Consider the following 15,796-nt stretch of genomic DNA (forward strand, 5'->3'; position numbering starts at 1 on the left):
ACCCACAAGACTAATTGCTGAGAATCCATGTGCCTCCAAATTGGAGGAACTTTAGAGGTTATCTAGTTGAGTATACACTTGGGATCCCCTAAGGAAAGAGCCCCAGAAAGATGGAGAGAGATTCTCAGCCCAGCTCTGTGAGCTGACCTTAGCCAGTTACTTTAATTCTGAGCCTTTCTTTTCTCATCCATGAAACTGAGATATTGAGAGATGAGAGGAGGTCCTTGAGGTGAGGTGTTAACAAGATAAGTAAACACTCAACAAATGTGAATTTTCAGTCCTTGTCATTTTCCTCTCTAAATGAGTTTATTTTTACTTTAGCCATTGAGTCATATGGATGAGAAGATTCTTCAAACAGTAAGCATTCATCTAATAGCTTATGGTTTAGGTGGCTCTTTCACATGTATTGCTTCATTTCATCCTTGCAAGGACAGCCATGGGCACACCTACATTTTATGTAAGCACATATGGAGTCTCAGAGAAGTTGGGCCAGTTTTGATTTTCCCTTGTATCCTTGTGCTCACCTTCAATCCTGTTCTATTTCTTCCATGACACTTAACAGTTTTCTAACTTGTGTGATTACTATGTTTACTATTTATTGTCTGCCTTTGTTTTCTAGAATCTAGCTTCACAAAGGCAGTCAACTGTCCTGTTTCTTGCTTGATTTAGCCCAAGTGCCCAGCCCAGCACCTGGCATGTAGTAGACACTCAGTCCAAATTTGATGAATGAACTGGCCAACTTCATGCAATTAGTGAGCAACAAAGAAAGGATCAAACTTCAAGCTCTTGTGTCTAAATTACACTCACCAGCTGGCAAAGGTATGGTATTGATTAGCATTAAGTAACATTGAGCTGACCAAGGTAGAGAAATGACAGAGGGAAATGTAAAAAGGAAGGAAGAAGAAAAGAAGAGTGAGTGAGCATTCAGGGAGGCCGTGCAGAGGAGAGAAACTTACAAATACTCTCACCTTCAAGGTATGAAGTAGGTATCACGATCACCATTGCAAATCTTCAAGGGGCTTTGTGGTAAATCCCTGAATTTGATGATGAGCAAGCTCCCTCATGGATGTAAGCACTACCCCTCTCTCATGTCAGCTCGTGGTGTCCCCTTATGAATGTCAATCTTACTCAACTTAAGAATGATAGTGACAAGAAGAGCAACATGGTTTTCGAACTACAAACTCAGGATCACATCCTCATGCATGTGGTAGTGCCTAGGATTGGCCCAAGAGATGGATGTGATCATCAGCTAGGATGGACATAAAATAGTGCTTTTTGGGCACATTTTAGTACCTCTTTGTATTTAGCAGAAGAAATGGATAAATTGCTTCCCAGAAGCTATACCAGAGTTCTAGAAAAAGGGGAGGAGGAAATTGGAATTTAAGCCATCTGGAGCCTTTACATAGGCAGCTTTCTGGAAAGGAGAGTTCATATCTTATAACCCCAAGCTCCAGAGTCAATTCCCAGAAGCCTTTTGCTTCACTAGTTATGGAGCCTTCTTGTACACAGGTCACTGTGGAATATTTCCTGCCTTCCTTGAATCAGTGGACGAGGACCAGGGGATCTTCCTTTGCTCATCAGAACTTGGCACAAAAGAGCTTTTTTTGTTGCTCAAGGAGACTGCAGGTCCCTGGGCACTCTGCTGTGCCAAAGAGTGACACACCTTGGCCCTTCATGGCCCACTTTCCTCCTTCACAGTCAATTCCCATTATTCGCCAGTTCTACTCAACATAATTCTGCCAAACACTGAATTAGGGAATACTGAGCCATTGCTCCTAGGGGAAATGTAGAGTCAGTTTCTTGAGCCTCTTCTCAAGTGTTTGTCCATCCATCAATATGTAGCCTGGTTTTATAATTGTTTCTGTTTAAAGGTGCCATATTTAATATATATGGTTGGTTAATTAACACTGAACTCATGGCCAATAACCCTGTAACTCACGCCTAATCTAGCATATGTATTTTGTGCATAAGGCATATCATAGCTGACCTGTGCCCAACTGCAATAGATAGCATCACATTGCTATGCATGGAGGCTATTTTAAATAGCAAACTCACCAAAAAAAAAAAGTTCAAAAATGAGAAAAACATGACTGAATAGACTGTGAAAAAGTTTATACTATGAGGGCTAAAACAACAAAGCAGAACTCCACTTTGTTCAACTTCAGCAGGGCACATGTGAGCATGGTGCATCTCCAGTTTTCCACTGCTCTGCAAATGTCAAAACAGCACCATGAGTATTGCTTTTGGGGTCACAAATTTTAGTGAGTAGGTGAATTTACAAATACAGAATCCTGAATAATAACTTTGCCAGTCATAAGAACTTTGTCACAACTACTCTACTTTACCATTGTAGCACAAAAGCAACCAAAGACAATTGTATGTGAATGAGCATGACTGAATTCCAATAAATATTTCCAAAAGCAAGTGGGGGACTGGATTTGTCCCATGAACTAAACTACATTTTGCTGACCCCTGATCTAGGACATCAGTGACTAGGTAGGGTAGGTGATCTTCTGCATGCATCTCAAATAATACCCTTTCTCACCAAACCCCACAAGATATCATGCGAGATAGTATTTAAAGAAAACTCAGTGGGCCAAGCAATGCACAATATGGTCATGTCATAGTCAAATTATCCCAAATTCATTCCACATTGGGTCCTGGAAGTTCAGAGGTGACAGTAGGAGGTAAGGCCAACTAAAGGGGAAATCATCACCATTGTCATCATTCCCTTCATTACACCACCACTGCCATTTTCACCATCACCACCATCATTATCACCATCGACATTATCATCATCATCACCACCATTACAAGCATCACCATCACTCATTATCATCACCACCATCATTATCATCATTGCCATCATTGCCATCATTGCCACCATTACCACCATCACCAGCAGCACCATCATCACCCCTGTCAGTAATAAAACATTTATTAAATACTTACTATGTGCTGATGCTATGTTCTTTACATGTTTAGCCCTCACAACAACTAGGACAGTAGGTTCCATTAGTATCCTTGTTTTATCAGAGAAGAAATTCATTCGCAGAGAAATTAAATGCTGGCGTATTTCCATATGGGAATGTTTTCATCTCATGTGAACAAAAGATGGCTTTCTTTCCAAAAATATATGGTGACTGTTAATGTTGACTTCTTTTTGCTGTTATGTGTGGAAATAAGATATTTAGAATCGTGTATATTTGTCCAACCCTTCATCTAGTTTAAAATAAAATGCCATGAGCATTACATATCTCCCTTGTGAATTCTTTCTCCTTGTTTTCTTCACTTTCTCTCATTCCCTCCTCACAAGTAATTGTGGACCTCTTACGTATCTTTATTCTCACACACAAGATATTAAACTGCAGCTATTTGTCTATGCATCTGTTGGTCTGTGTTCTTTACATGTAATGTCATCCTTGGTACACAGTGATGCTCAATAGATGCTTATTGGACAGAAGAAAAATTTTATTGTTGTACTTACAATAACACTTAGTGGCCACCCCTGGAACTAGGGTATCAAATGAAAAGAGAAATTGTCACCTTAAGTTGGACTCATGTTCCTCTGTAGCTTAGAGATTGATTTGAAGGGGGAGGTTGCTTTTTACTCAAGGGGAGGCTGGATTGTTCCCTGGAATGCCAATCTAAAAGCCATCTAGGGATGTCATCCATGAAATTACCTAAACTTCTCTATAATAAAACCAATACCATGAGACATTCTCATTTTACTTAGAGTGCTCACGTACCTCACTTGATTGCCCCTTGACAGGGAGGCAGTTGGAAATGGTGACAATGCTTGACCAGAAAGGCTGGAGACCTGGACTCAACCTGGACCCAATACTGCCTTGTCTGGCTTTGCGTTTGGGATGGGATCTTAAATTTTCTGAATCACAGTCATCTTCTCTGTAACATGGGACTGAAAATCTTTATAGATTTGTCCCATGGTTCACGTCAAGTGAACCCTGAAGGGGTTCTACTTTAATAGGACACACAGCCTGGCAGAGATGGTGCTGTACAGTTTGCACATCACTGCCTCCTACCTCAGTGCTCATGGCAGACATCACTAATCAATGACAGCACTATTTCCTGATCTTATGGTTCTTCAAAGGCAATTCCCAGACTAGGGCAATGTTTCTCAAATCATCTGACTTGAAGGGTCAGTTTTTTCTCTTTTAATGTTTCCAACTGTTGTGGTCCCACTGTACATGACTAGTACACATCCATGCTGCATGAGACATGCCCGTGAGTTTGACAACACCTGAACTGGTCCATAGCCTATTGGGTGAAACCAGCCCACGATAGCAAGCATGGGCATCATTAAATTGCTTTAAGAGTTTCTAAATGCTCATTTTCAACTTCTACTATTGAGCTAGCTTCTACATAGCACTGAGCGAGGTGGAAGGTCTTAATTGATGGAGTTGCCTTATGAGAGTAACCCCCTTTGCTGCTCGTGACCTTGGTGCTCCTCTGTAAAATGAGATGTATACCCTGAGCTTGCAGACTCCTTGTGAGAATCAAAGCAGACAATATGTGAGAAAGCTCTTTGTAAACTCTGCCACATTATCTGAATATTAGATTATTACTTTGATCTGATATCCATTTCCTAGTCATTGAAAATTATGTAACCATACATGTAAAAGCTTTGCTTAACAAATGCAGGTGATTTGCTCATTATTTCAGTCTTCTCTTTTTATTTGTTTGCCTACCCCAAGTATATTTATAATATATTATAGTATATTTTTAATATAGTTTTTTGTTCTGTTCTTATTTGCCAGCACTTCAAGCCTTATTATAAAAGGATGTTAAAATGTCACTTGCTCTGTCTGGGGCTTTCAGCAGGTCTCCAAAGCCTTAGAATACAATAGCTGCAAAGTACCCCACATTCTTACCTGGGGCTGCTGAAAGACTGAAAAATCAGTTCTGCCAGCACCAGCTACTCACTGCACATCCATGCTGGAGGGAGGAGGGGCTGGTAGGAGGCTTTCTTTGGACAGAGTTATCAGGGTGCTGGGCTCCATCCCTTGTTCCCTGGGTGGGGAATTCTACTTCACCCTAAGTCAAGTGAAAGGACCTGAGGGAACCAAGCATATTATCCAGCAGGTACCCACTGATATTTGGGAGCACATAGACTTTTATGTCTTACATTGCCAAGCAAATTCACAGGAGGGTGGCTCTGGCCAGTGCTACCACTGTCTGATTATAAAGAACACAGGTGAGCTCTCCACAGGCCAGAGGTAGACATCTCATAGGGAGTCTGCAAGGTTTGTGGTATTCTTCTCATATAGGACTTTGTCTTCCAGCTCTGCACCTTCTGTCACATGTCCTTGGCTCAGGATATTCCCTGAACCTTTACTTTTTTCTCCCTTTCTCCCTTCAGACTAACTTTATAGTCCATCCCAGGTTGCAATCTTAGAAAGAACCACCTGATTCTTAATGACTTTTAAATAGTAAACAAATAACCTTTTTTGTTTTAGAATCAAACTGTTGAGTCCATCTAAAATAATTACATCATTCCACCAGAGAAAGGTGTAATAAAGCCTCTCGCTTCTTCACTTTACTCAAGCTTGCTTCAGGCTGGATGCCTGGTCTCTGCCATTCCAGGGATGCTGTTTTTGAGCATTGGAGGCAGGGCCAGGAGAGTGGGGACCAGGAGAGGCCCATCGTCTTTGGGCACTGGCTCCTTTGGATGGAAGGTGCTGGGCTTTTCTCTCATGGGAATCTCTGAAGGGTTTGCATACACACTCTCGGCACTGGGGAAGCTTCCTTGAGACCTCTCTCCTCAACCTCTGGGTTTTTGATGGAGATAATTGGGATCACACTGCCTTTGAGAAGACCTCAGCTACCCTGATGAGCAAGCTAGTCAGGATTGAACTCCATTTGAAGTGACCACCCTGGATTTAATAATTAAACATGGTGTGGCCACCACCATTGCTCCCTCACACTACTGCTACCCCCACCACTTCCACCATCATCAACAGCCCCTCTACTACCACCACTGTCTCCACCATGAGTTGTGCCACTACTACCACAATCATGGGTGCCAGCATCTCCACAGTCATTGCTACCTCCACCATCTCCACTGCTTCTAACCACCACCCCCTCTAATACCACCATCTTCTCAACCATGGCCACTCTAACTACCACCAGCCTTGCTACCACCTCCACTGCCTCTACCACTATTGCTACCATGAAAACCACCTTCACCACCTAAATCCACCTCCATCTGAACCATCACCTCCATTGTGACTGTCACCACCTCCATCTCCACCACCACTTCTACCACCACCTTTACCACCCCTACTTTATTTACCACAGCCACTACCACCAGTATTTCTACTATAGTTGCCACCATCACCACCATTGCCTCTACCACTTCCACCAGCATTTGGCACTCACACTCCTGCCAGTAACATTTTCACCACTACTGTCACTGCCATCATCACTATCACCTCTGCTGTTATTATGTATGAGTTTCTTGCTAAGTTCCACTTGAGTAGTATCTTATTTAATCCTTCCTTGCAACTGTCTAAAGATAAATACTATTTTTATCCTTATTTTACAGGTGGAAAAACAGATGCTCAGAGAAGTTAGGTGACGTGCTTGAGGATGCAGAGTTGCATTTGAATGTTACTTTTACTTGGTAAAATTAAATAAAATAATGCGTGCTGTTCTTTGAAGAATTCTCATTTCAATAGCATCTTTCATGGGGTCCTCATGAAAAAGATATTTCTCCTTTTCATGGTTACTCTCCTTAAAGATATTCTTAAAGAAATACAATTAATAGAAAATACATGGCAACATTTCTAAATTACATTATGAGGCTAAAATACTCTCCAAACTCTGATCTCATGATGTACAAAAGTATTTTCAAATATTTATTGCCCATGGGAGAGGGCTCCCGACATAGGAGAGCTGCTCCTCTGCCTTTTGGTGGTTGGTCCATAATGAATTGACTGAACTTGTGTCCTCATGGCAATGGTTTTGTGCTTCTTGGAAGCCTTCTTCCTTGGCTCTTGCTCTCCAGGTTCTCCCTCTGCTGTACCAGCATCATCCTTTCCTATCCCCAGCCACAGCCCAGAGATTGTCTCACAGCTTCCTATCTCGTATTCTATGTGTTTTGATCAGTAGGGAAGCAATCATTGCCTCATTCACCAGCAAGAGGACCTAGGATTAGAATTGGTTTGGTTTTGTTTTTCCCTAACTGGCACCTGCATTCCCTTATCTGGTTCCCTTTATGAACAATTGTGATGTTTATGGTGACACTGAGAGCAGCATTCACAATGGAGTCAGCTAGCAGTACAGGTACAATTTGTGGGTAGAGAATGGGATGACACTGGGAGACAGAGGCACTGGAAACCATGACTATATCTTATGAGTTGACAGTGGCCTTCCAGGATGAGATCCTGTTCTCTGGCTTTATGGTACAACCTGTGAATGCTGCAGAACAAAAAGGTCAGGTCCTAATACACTCCTGCCACAGAGGGAAGCACAATGGCTTCATAGAAGAGAAGCACCTGTATAACTGTGTGAGCTTCTAGCAGGAGTGTGTGCATTTGAAAAAATGAAATGCATCTTTACCCAAAACAAAGACCAAGAGACAAGCTTGAGTTACCCAGACTTTGTCATTTGGAAGACAGTTTCTTAAAAATATATGAAGTGAAACCATCACTTTTAATAAAACTGACAACTTTTGTTGCCAATGTTACTTAAATTCAAGATTTCAAATGAAAATTCAAATTTTGGAAAATTTGCATTTGCCACTGTGAGGTTGGCAGCTTCCCAATAATTAAATGCTTTTTTTTAAAATGAGATTGTTGGTGCTATTAATAAATACAATTTTAAATATTGTATAATAAAAATAACACTTGGAAGATCTGTATAATTCAATGAATTAATATTTCCTACACAATCAATACATGATGTTATAAAAGCATGTGTGAGTTAAATATCTATTACAAGATGAACCAATGGATTTTAATGCAACCATATATGAAAAAAATTAATTGACAATGTTTCAAATTCTGTATTTCAGCTAATCTTAATAAAGTTACCACTTGTTGAGTTTGGGTGTGGAAGTAAAAAAAAAAGATGTCAATAATTAATAAAGCTATTAAATTCTTCCGTTATCTCCATTGCACAAATATATGACGTCAAATTTTCTTCACATACTTCAAACAAATTAGTATGTTTTAGCCAATTGAAGTTGGAAACAGATATGAGGACCCAAATGTCTTCTTAAATAAGACATTTGAGAAAATTAAAGAGTACTAAATTACTATAGTACTATGCTATCCTAACTAAACATTTATTTTAATTTTGGAAATGAAATACTTTTTTATTAAAATGTATGGTACTTTTGTTATCATAAAACAGGTTTGTTGTTTCTTTAAAAATCAGTAGATAGGTATTTGTCAATTTTTCAGTTTTAACTCTTAGATAATAAATATTGATAGATATAACCCACCTAAGCAATAGCTCATTAGAGTCCTAAATAAATTCTAATATTGCCAAATTTCTAAACCTTCTGGTTTAGATTTAAGATTGCCAACATATTGCATAGAGATATCAGTAAAGATAGTACTATATATTTATCGCAAAACTTTGAGTGTTAACTGTGGGCATAGCACTGTGTGAAATGATGCAGGAGCAGATAAAAGAGACATACAGTACAGTGTTGTTATAAGGTTATGTCTCCCATGTCGCAAAGGACTGACAGTTCAGTAATATAGAACAAACATTAACTAATGCAAAGGAATTAATGTACTTTTTCAGTAAATGTGCTAGACCCTGTGATGACAGTACAGGCTATGATTATGAATACACATTGTCACGTGTATTCATTTGTTTATGGAGTCATATTGCTAAGAAGTAGTTCAAAGATGGAGAGTTCAGCACAGTCAATCAGGAAAGTGGCTAATCCACTGATAGGGTTTTGGTGATCAGTTATACAGTGAAGCTGTCCGGAAGGACTTGAGGTTAAGCTGAAATCTCCAAGAGCAATAAAATTTAAGCATGAGAGGCCAGAAGGGAAGAAGAACAGAGATTCTAGTAGAACAGAAATGGACCTAACTAGAAAGGCTCCTTCTTTCTTGGAACACTTAATAAAAGTTATTGTGGGAAAAGATAAGCCATAACACCTCCCTGCACAATCAACCTGTGCTCCTGCATCATTGTTTAAAATCTCAGCCAAGAGATATTTAATGACTTACTACACTGGGTAAACACTCTGACTCCTTCATAGAATTTCAATGCTTTTGCTCACCTGGACAGGTATTGTAATTCTTTATTGATCCTCAGTGCTTTACAGGACAAGTACTTCCTTCAGATAAATGTTCTCAGAGCTCCTATGTAAGCAGCCTTTTGAAATCTGATAGTTAATGACAAGATCTACTTTTTCCTTTCCTGTGAGAATTACAATGCCTCTTCTTTTCTACCTGAGTGTCATGAGGCCCTCTCTCCCTTTGTTAACTACAGGGGAATTTTTAGAAGTAGTTGTTATTGTACTAAAAGAAAATCTGTCTTTTTTTTGTGTGTGTGTGTGTGTTAAAAAATTGGGTTGAGGTGGTCCCCAACCCTTGGTGGGTAAGTGTCCCCTTCTTTCTTCCTGCAGTACAGTTGTTATAAAAGATGGAGCTTTATTTTAAAATTCTACGTCTCCCTTTTTCTCCCACATCATCAAACCACAGAAATCATAGAGAAAAGTAGTATAAGGTGAAGATGATAAAATAAACAAATAAATAAAAATTAGAAAAGCAAGAGATCATATTATTGGAGGTTGTGTAGATTTGGGTAATGATTTTTTTTTTTTATTCTAAAAGTAAAGAAACCATTTAAGGATTTAAGTTTTGGCAATGTATGGTCAAATTAATGTTCTTAAAATGATAAATTGGTCTGGAGAGAGAAGATAACTGGAGGAAGGCCAGAGTATATAAAGAAAGACCAATTGGAACTATTGCAACAATACTCATAGAAAATGAAGTCCCCACCCAGGCAGGTGTCCCAGAACATGGGTCAATAGGACATATTGGAAGGGTATTTTGCAAGGGACACACTAGAACTTGCTAATACATTGGATATAGCTGCTAAGTGGGGCAGATGGTGTCAAGCCCAGGTTCTTGACTTAAATAACAGCACACATGGTGGTGCCTTGACTTAAATAACAGCACACATGGTGGTGCCACTCACTGACAAAGGAAACAGGAAGAGGACGGGGCATGGAACGGGGATCCTGAGTTCTGATTTGAGCAAACTGAGTTTGAGCTACTAGTGACTGATCGTGCTAGGTATGGGCAACTGGATTACATAGGGTTGGCACTCAGAGGAGAGGTCTGGGACGTGAGCGACATGTCTTGGGGTTCCCAATGTACAGATGGTAACTGACACCATCAGTGGTGGTAGAAAAGCTTGACTAGGTAGAACATACAGAATGGAAAGGGAAGGAGGCTGGGGTAGAGAATCTAGAGTAAGTCCTGAGCCTGGAGTGAACTGAACACAGAAGTAGTTGATTGTAGGAATGCATATTGACACATTGTTGCTATAAAATGGGAAGGGTTGCTTCATGACAAAAATAATTTTTTTTTTGTTGGTTTTTGCAGAACTTCAACACAGCCATGGACCACATGGAGTTGAAGTAGGTACAGGACTCCAAACTTTCTGATCCTCCTGGCAATAGTGGTGGAAACTGAAGAGCAGTTTCTGGTATGTTTTCTAAGAAATCTCCATATTTTATTATCTTTACAGATATAAAATGAGAAATTATTTTTTCATTATTCTTTTTATAAAATGAAAAGAAACTTCCCTGAGCAGTTAGGGAAGGTGGTTATGGGGTTCTGGCTGGGTTTTGTGGCATTGTGTGTGCATTTGGTTAAATTTCTCCCTCGCTCCCTCCTTCCCTCCCTTCCTTTCCTACACTCCCTTCCCTCCTCCTCTCTGTCTCTCTTTCTTTAAGCTCTAAGGTGAAACATTCTCAGATGTTCTGGGATCACTGAGCACATGGTGCTATGCATTTATTTGTGGACTACGTCAACCTCTCTTTCTTCAACCATTGCCTCCTAAATTGTTAAATGCTACTTTTCTCTTACTTTGTTCTACTTCGATAGTTAAGTTAATTTTGTTCAGAGGATTCCTGTTTAGGATTTTTTAAAAAGGCAAGAAATCTCTTAAAATTTATTTCAAATCCTCCTGAAAAAATTAAAAAATTAAATGTAGTGGTAGCTGTAAGAAAAGAAAAAAGTTACTCATCACTGAATGACTCAGAGATCATCACTGTGAGTATTTTATGTATGTCTTTCTAGCCATTGAAACTATACTTTTAGTACTTATATCAGTGAGACTGTTGAACATTGAACATAGATGGCTTTGTATCTTGTTTCTCTGCTTTTCCTGACACAATAAATGATCCGAAACAGTCATTTGCCCATGCATACTATCCCAGCATGTGGAAAGGAATGTTGTAAAATTTTTGCTCTGACACCAGGACTTACAGGTAGAAGTTTGTGCTCTGTCTGGGCTCTGGAGATTAGACTGGATTTAGGTTCACTTTTTAAATTTCATTTTATTTTTATTACATTATTGTTGTACTGGGGGTACCTTGTGACATTTACAAAAGTGCTTATGATATATCTAGTTAAATCCACTCCCTCCATCGTTCTCCTTTTTTTCCCCTCTCCCCCTTCTTAGAATAGTTTCAACAGGTCTCATTTTTCCGTTTTCATGCATGGTTCATTTCCGAAGGGAGAGGAAGATCCATTTGAACATGAAACATCTTGGGTCGAATCACAACTTTCAAGAAATTATAACTATTTCACGTGATCACAGTACTTGTTTTCATCTTTCAACTTAAAATTTCCTTCTATTCTAGTTTGAATAGAATGTGGAGTTCCAGAGACACTGTTACAATTATACTAGGATAAATAAAAGGTTGCCTAAATTACAGGTAACAGAAAACATGTTCTGCCATTTTGTGTTTTCTATAATGAGAAAATTCTGGGAACAAAGAGACTGGAGAGCAACATGAGTTTGCAGGGTCTTGCAGAGGAGGATGGAGGTGGTCACACAGCATGCTATTACATGACAAATACCTCCTGCACTTGCAATCACAAATAGATTAGGATGTTAGAAATGGAGGGGCTTTATAATGAATAAACAGAGGGGAAGAATTAGAGACAACACAACAGCCTTGGATGGGGAGGGCATAGGAGAAGACAAGCGAGCCAATACTATTTTCAGAAAAGCCTGCAAAAGTGGGCATCCGCCCATCCTGGATTAGTGTTGGGACTTGAAAATCCAATACCCTGATAGCCTAGTTGTTCTTTTAGAAAATTACAAGTTGCTACTTCAAAAAGATAGACTTCCAGGAAGTTGTTCTTTCTTTCTTTTGTAGCTCTGGACAGGATATGAACAGTGACTAATTTTGGTTCCTCACCATTGTGACCAAATAACCATCCCCATTCCATGTCTGAACTTGGGCAGTTCACTTAATGACCTAAATCTAAGTTTCCTGCCTGTGATATTCTGCATTACTGAGTTCACTCTGGACTGAGTTAATATGAGACAGCATTTTGTAAACGCTAATGTGTCAGATGAATGAGAATGAGAACTTGTTCTAGCAATTTTTAGGACAATACCAAGATTTTATAGACAAATACATCTATAAGTATGCTTTATTTCTGCCAGCTGGTAGGACACAATGATAAGGGGGAATTCCGTTCTCTCCATCATCATCTCTTACTTGTGATTTACATCTCATATTTGATACAACAATTTTCACTAGCTTTTGAAGTTAATAAAACAGCTTCCTCATGTATTCTGACTCTCCTGGGATGACGTGACTCCCTTTGATGTTTAATTGTTGATGACAAGTCGAGAACCCCTGGCATGACTCTGATAAGTAGTTCCTGGGTGGTGTAGAGAGATGAAGTGTTAGCACAGACATGAATCTTCCTCTCTGGGCTATGACCCCAGTCTTCACTGCAGTGTTTTGTGCTTTTGCTTGACAGGTAGTTTTTCATAATATATACATCCATTTTGGTGCCTGGTTTTGAAAAGGAGAAAAAACTTCTTGTGACTCAAAAGTAGAAAAACACTGAAACGAAAGTTCCTTGAGTTACACCTTGAGCAGGTGTCTCCACTGTGGAGGATGCTCACTCCTGTTTGGTGTTTATGTGCAACTTAGGGCATACTTTTGGAGAGAAAAAATAGAGATGATTTGAGTTAACTAACAAGCAGATGTCGTTTAACTGATCTCCCATGTTTTTTTTTAAAGGACTTGTGTACATAATGGACTTTGAGCTCTCATTTGCTTTGCCACGGGTATTGAGCTCCATGTTGTCATGCTGCCCATGTGAACCCAGATTTGCTTCCTGTGAATAAGCCATGCTGAGTCTGGGAAATTCTTGAGGCCTGAAGCCAGTGAAATCTGGATTTGATGCTCAACTGACAATGTGACTTTGGGCTTCTGAGTTTCCATCACTTCACCTCCAACAGTGGGGATAAAATTGACTATTGTGTAGAATTGGTCATACAAAAATGATCATATGACCCTAGAATATGGTAGTGCTTACTTCTATGAATTTCAGAAGTAGGCGTTCGATAAATATGCAATTATTAAACACCAACTGATGGAAGAATTGTAGGTATTACTGCAACTGGTGAGCAGGGGAAGCCAGCTGCTATGGATCTTGTTTCTTGGTAATGACAATTCATGTACTTTGTGTGCTATGTCTGCTTGCTGTCTACATTGATTTTCCAGCATGATGTGTCACAGTGGAGATAAATTTGAGGGTATTGAGGGGGGAGGGGGAGGAGGGGCAGAGTGGGTGGTAAGGGAGGGGGTGGGGGCAGGGGGGAGAAATGACCCAAGCCTTGTATGCACATATGAATAATAAAACAATAAAAAAAAGTTAGTGAAGGGAAATATAAAAGGGAGCATGGTGGATGCAGATAATATCTGGAGGCAGAGAAGAGTGCTTCTTTTCTCCTGGAGCTTTTAAAATCTTCAGTAACCAATGGGAAGGGAAGAGCCAGGTGATTCCCATCCAATGACTGATGAGTGAGGAAGACCATGGGTGGTTCTTGGGCCAGGTGAGGGCAGTCTCTGAGCCAGAGAGTGGCCAATTGGAAATGCAATATTAAGTGTCTGTGCATCCTGAACTTTCCCTTAATTTAAGCCTGCCTTAATACCATTAGTGTTTTTGCTGTTGGTTTGGAGATGTGTGGTTTGTCATTGGTATGTTTAATGCATTTGGCAAATTTAACATGTTATAGATTATCTTATAGTTCTACCATAAAATGTCCCACTAGTACAGTTTGTTGAAAGGTATAAGATAATGATGTTACTTTATGAATAGTATTTTAACTTTCAATATTTGTAAGGACTATGTAAACACTTGAGAAGTCTTGTCAATCAGATCATTGAAATACTTAAAAATGGTGAGACCAAACATTGAAGGCCCATTTAAAGTTATTGTTAAAATTTGTCAGATTTATAAAGTAATAATTTGCTGCATAAGTACAGTTAAAAGCTTAAGAAGAAACAGATCTTTAGGTGTCTTTGCTCCCATTTTCTGCATGGGGAACAAGAAATGTTTCTCTCTCTCTTTCCCCCCAACTGTTCCTCTGCTAATAAACTTTACTGTTATTTTTACTAAAAAAAAAAAGAAGAAGAAGAAAGAAAAAGAAATAGATCTTTAAATTTGTAACTTTAGCAATCTCAGTATGACATTACATGTTCTTATTGACATAGGTGGCCTAAGAGTTCATCATCAAATCCTGGCATGGTGGTGCAGGCCTGTAATCCCACCGCTGGTGAGGCTCAGGAAGGAGGCTCTCAAGTTCAAAGCCAGCAGGGACTACACAGGAAGACCTTATCTCACAAAAAAAAAAAAAAAGTTCATTAATGTTAGGTAATAGCTTTCAGTGAAATGGATTACAGCTTTCCTTTGTTATTCTACTTAGTTTAATAGTGAAATATTTTTAGTAATAACTAGCTAAGAGGTCATTTTGTTTTGGTTTTGAGTAGTGTACCGTCAGAGGCAAATGGTCAAAAATGGCCAGAAAACTCACTGAAGGGTTCCCAGACATTCAACCGCTTCCTCTACCAGTGGGAGCAGCTACAAGTGAACTCAGCTCTCCACAACTGGGGATTTCTTCTTCTTGGGCAGGAGGCTTGCAGTTTCCCCTGGGTGTCAGGGTCTCCAGGATGGTGTCCATCTAGACTTTCCTGGGACCTGCGGTCTTTGTGTCTCTTCCTGCTGGCCATTGATTTCTCTTTCTAAAGTGAATCTTTTTCCTAACCTATGCCACCTCTACCCTCTCCATCTTACTGAGAGAACAGGTGAGGTAGTTAGTTAAAAATCAGACCGGTGCAGTTAGGACCAAGAGCCCCAGGAAACTTCATTATAACCTGAGTGGCTGACAAATAGAAGAGACGACATCATCACCTTTAACAACCCACTTACCTAACAACATTCCCCTGTGGGGGGGGAGAAATATATATATATATATATATATCCACCAAAGAGCACAACTTCTCAGGCAAATCCATAATGAAGCTTCTGATCGTCTGAATTGATCCAGTGACATTTCATCAAGGCCAGTACATCATATTTTGGTGAAACTGGAGGTTTCAGCAAAAGATATAAGACCTCCGATTTCACGGATGCACAGTGAAAATATCAGCAAGTAAACTGGTAGTAAGTGGAAAGGTCTCGGGACCTATTGAATTTTGCAAGTTTGTTAATAGTGTAGTTTCTTTGGAGTAATCTTTGTAGGCTGGAAAAATATGCAACTCCTT

General features: G+C 39.6%; 1 long non-coding RNA gene across 2 annotated transcripts in view; it reads left to right on the plus strand.

Moving 5' to 3' along the window:
• LOC141419239 (uncharacterized) overlaps positions 1 to 15,796 on the plus strand; it is a 78,162-nt gene that overhangs the window by 18,981 nt on the left and 43,385 nt on the right. The window contains exons 2-3 of one of the 2 annotated variants that reach the window (XR_012443988.1): positions 10,599 to 10,701; positions 13,268 to 13,790. This is a non-coding gene — a long non-coding RNA (uncharacterized lncRNA). Of the gene's footprint in view, positions 1 to 10,598; positions 10,702 to 13,267; positions 13,791 to 15,796 lie in introns of those variants that run through there. The other variant, XR_012443989.1, reaches the window with a different exon arrangement.

This window comes from Castor canadensis, chromosome 19, assembly GCF_047511655.1.
Source record: "Castor canadensis chromosome 19, mCasCan1.hap1v2, whole genome shotgun sequence".
NCBI lineage: Eukaryota > Metazoa > Chordata > Mammalia > Rodentia > Castoridae > Castor > Castor canadensis.